Source organism: Nilaparvata lugens, chromosome 1 (assembly GCF_014356525.2).
Source record: "Nilaparvata lugens isolate BPH chromosome 1, ASM1435652v1, whole genome shotgun sequence".
NCBI classification, from domain to species: Eukaryota; Metazoa; Arthropoda; class Insecta; order Hemiptera; family Delphacidae; genus Nilaparvata; species Nilaparvata lugens.
In genome coordinates this window covers 47,212,155-47,216,451 of record NC_052504.1, presented here as the reverse complement: position 1 = coordinate 47,216,451, position 4,297 = coordinate 47,212,155, and the positions used below count along the sequence as shown (strand labels likewise).

Genomic DNA, 4,297 nt, shown 5'->3' with positions numbered 1-4,297 from the left:
ACATCATTATATTTCGATAAAACTTCAACAGTATGTTTAATATGTGTATATCATCCAGTATGCCAAATTTGAAACGAATCGGACAATTAGAAATACCCAGTCAATCACTTTTTATGCTGGTCAAGAGGGTTTTTTACCCCTATCACCCCTAAACATCATTTCATTTTGATGAAACTTCGACAGTATTTTTGACATGTGTATATCATCCTGTATGCCAAATTAAAAACGAATCGGACAATTAGAAATACCCAGTCAATCACTTTTTATGCTGGTCAATAGGATCTTTTACCCCTACCACCCCTAAACATCATTATATTTCGATAAAACTTCAACAGTATGTTTAATATGTGTATATCATCCAGTATGCCAAATTTGAAACGAATCGGACAATTAGAAATACCCAGTCAATCACTTTTTATGCTGGTCAAGAGGGTTTTTTACCCCTATCACCCCTAAACATCATTTCATTTTGATGAAACTTCGTCAGTATGTTTGACATGTGTATATCATCCTGTAGGCCAAATTTGAAACGAATCGGACAATTAGAAATACCCGGTCAATCACTTTTTATGCTGGTCAATAGGGTTTCTTACCCCTACCACACCTAAACATCATTATATTCCGATGAAACTTCAACAGTATGTTTGACATTTGTATATCATCCTGTATGCCAAATTTGAAACGAATCGGACAATTAGAAATACCCGGTCAATCACTTTTTATGCTTGTCAATAGGGTTTTTTACACCTAACCACCCCTAAACATCATTATATTTTGATGAAACTTCAACAGTATGTTAAATATGTGTATATCATCCTGTATGCCGAATTTGAAACGAATCGGACAATCAGAAATACCCGGTCAATCACTTTTTAAGCTGGTCAATAGGGTTTTTTACCCCTAACCACCCCTGAACATCATTATATTTCAATGAAACTTCAACAGTATGTTCAATATGTGTATATTATCCTGTATGCCAAATTTGAAACGAATCGGACAATTAGAAATACCCGGTCAATCACTTTTTATGCTGGTCAAAAGGTTTTTTACCCCTACTTATTATTATTTGATGGTAGTCTAAAATCTTATACCAATAATAAAATCTATCAATTTTATCACTGGTTTTGAGCTTCACTTAGTAGTTTAGGCCTACTCACCAAAGATTGTTTATTAGTGTCGTCCAGCAACCAATCTTCCAAGTCACTAATCTCGTCCAATGTTCGCAGGGGAGTTTATATCAGGAGGAATAATGTTCATAGCAGGCTTTGTGGACACAACCTTGCTAAAATTTCACTCTGATTCTTTTCAATATCATCCAATCTTCTATTTATCCTTGTTAAATGGCCTGCAAGAACATCGAGCCCTGAAAAAAAAAACAATGATATTAAATTTTCTACTGTGATTTCTACTGCTATTAAGAGCGCGGATGCACATACCCCATTGTAGTAAATGATATTCAAGTCTCTCTATCAAGGAATCATTGACCACCCAGTTCTCCTTGTTCTTGTCATTGTTTCTATCTTCAAGCAAGATATCTAATGAACAGAAGATTGAACAGTTTTGAAATTTGGAAGATCTTTATAGATTGAAGTATATAGATTAAAGAAACATTGGTGGTTGATTTTCAGAAAAGATACAACAAAACAAAAATTTCTTATGGCACTCCAATTTTACAGAAATCAACAATAGATTATCATTATTCAAGTGACTGCAGTGTTCTACACTGAAGAACAAATAACTTATTCCAGCAACACAATGACGCAATGGGCTAGGCCCCCATCTGTTACCTGCTAGTTTGTGGTTTTAAATCTCCATGTATTTTTGGTTTATTGAAATAAGAGAATAAGTCACTATAAAACAGCTCACTACTGGCATATAGTGATAATATTAATATAAAACCAAAAGTTGAGAAACACAAGCTCACTAAAACTATCCTAGAATTACAGTTTAGGTACTCTAGGATAGCTATATAACTCTATACTCAGTACTCTACATAAAAAGTTGATCCAAGATTGAATAATGAATAGTGTACCTTTAGATGAACTTGAAGTAACTGAATGCCCACTGTTTGTACCCTGAGGAGTAAATGATATGTTGTGGCCAGCAGTGTGTTCTGAAGAGACCAGGCATGACTCTTCAATCGGCTTCTCCAAATCTGAATCCCCTGCTATGAATGATTCTGTAATGAAATACAATGTACAACATGAAATGCTTTGTGCTAAGTAGAAATGAGTTAAGTTACCATACTAGTAGCATCTAGATGGCATAAGTTAACAGTCAAGTATGATAGGTACCATCTTAAGATAAATCTTATAATAAATTTTCCAAGTTATTTTCATGCCAATAATTGAATGAATTAAAAAATAAACCTTGAATTCATTTCAACTTTTTGTTATACTAGGACAATAAATAACAAGTGGTGGTCATTTTCCCACAATTTAGTTAGAAAATAAATTGACCTTATTAGGTTATCTAGTTCTAATTTTAATCAAGTTAAATAGCCTATAGCCTAATAATAAACTTACAAAACCTATTTTCAGAAGCTAGCCTAACCTGTCTAGTCACAACTCCAAGAGTACCGTAACTGTGCATTTATGCTGAGAATATAATAATAACTTAATCTAAACTAGAACAAAACTAACCTAGCAAATAAGAAGTTATGATTGGGGTTTTGATCATAGAAATAGCACGTTAAAAGTAGCCTAAAACTTGTAACTTATCATTCCTCTATAGTTTGATCGAGGTAGGCTAATATTAAAATAATAGTTTGAATCATTGAATTCAAAAGATCAGTGTAAACGTAGGAATTTTTAAAGTCCACCAAGTGTGAACTTGCTGGAACAATCTGAATAGAGAATATATAAATATTAAGAACCATATTATACATCTATGAAAAGATGAGAAATGCAATTTTAAAACTTCTGACTTAATTAATATAAATGATAGAAGTTTTTTACAGGAGGCAAATTACTTATTTTTTAAGGAACAAAATTTTATAAAAAATGGCATGATTGTAAGGTATAATCCAGTAAAAACAAAGTGGAGCATGCTTCTAGCCCATCCCAATAAGAATTCAAGATCATTTTGATTGCATTAAAATAATTATAAACTTGATAATAACATGGAAAACGATATTGCTTTTATAGTTTATCATAAATATAGTGATTAATCAAGAATATAAAGATGTTTTACTCACCAATCCACAATGAATGCACAACGATCAGCAAATACTACACAGCAATCCAAAATGGCAGACAGGCAAATGCAACTACAGCCAACCAACGAGCAAGCCACAAGGCATCAGCCATCAGCCGATGAGTGGCCGAATATCGAGTATCGATATTCTGAAGCCGATATTATCGATATTTATATCAATACTGTATTTCCAATTACCATTAAGGTGAGCCTACTTTGAAAAACATTAATCTTCTATTTAGATATCAAAAATTGAGGTATCAAAAATATTTTTTAGAAGTTTGAGGTTCAGACTTTTGATGTTCAAGACATCGCTTTTATAACAAAAAATGTTGTTTGCTGGTGAGATAGATGGCTATCGATAGTTATATGGAATTGCTGTTTGAGTTTTGATTAATTAAAGCATCAACTATTTTATCCTTAAGCTGCGTACACATACTCGTGCTTCCAACCCGCACCGAGCACGCTCCTCCCTCGTACCGCCCACGTACCACCATCGCACAGCAATCGCTCCGCCTCCGCTCTCTACTAGCACCGATCATGAACGTTACGGAAGATGGTAGATCTTCTCGCGTTCCCCGGTCGAACCATTGTTGCTCGCTGTCAATCATCAATCGCTCTGCTGGAGTGACGTTCGGTCTTGGAGCGGAACGAAAGTCTGTACCGTACGCACCTTTATTCATACTTACTTCTTAGCAAGTTAGCAATAATTGGTTGATTATGACGAGTGCTGACGAGGTGAGACCCCAGAAAATAATTTATTATAGCCTATATATAATTTATGATATACCGGTATTTATATTGAATATTATTTATTATAATAAATAGTAGGCTACCTACCAAGTTATATATTAAATACGGTAGTAGTCGACTAGCTTGCCTATAATAATTAGTAGTAATTGTGGTGGTCTTAGCAAAACACATTTCATTATAATATAATATAATAAAATAGATGCAAGCATAATGATAACATGCACAGTGATGTTAATGCAATTTTTGGTTGGCCCAAAATATAATCACATCTGTTGGCCGAATGAATGCAATTAAAGGTTGGCCCCAAAGAAAACAGATTAGTTGGCCCATTGATTGCAATTATTGGTCG

At 33.9% G+C, this 4,297-nt stretch overlaps 1 long non-coding RNA gene across 1 annotated transcript; it reads right to left on the bottom strand.

The window, feature by feature from the left end:
• Nucleotides 1-1,268: 1,268 nt before the first annotated feature.
• On the bottom strand, nt 1,269-3,317 carry LOC120353012. Its single transcript, XR_005572142.1, has 3 exons — nt 3,197-3,317; nt 2,033-2,179; nt 1,269-1,363 (listed from the first exon to the last, which is right to left on the bottom strand). It is a non-coding gene; the product is annotated as an uncharacterized LOC120353012 (long non-coding RNA).
• Nucleotides 3,318-4,297: the final 980 nt, after the last annotated feature.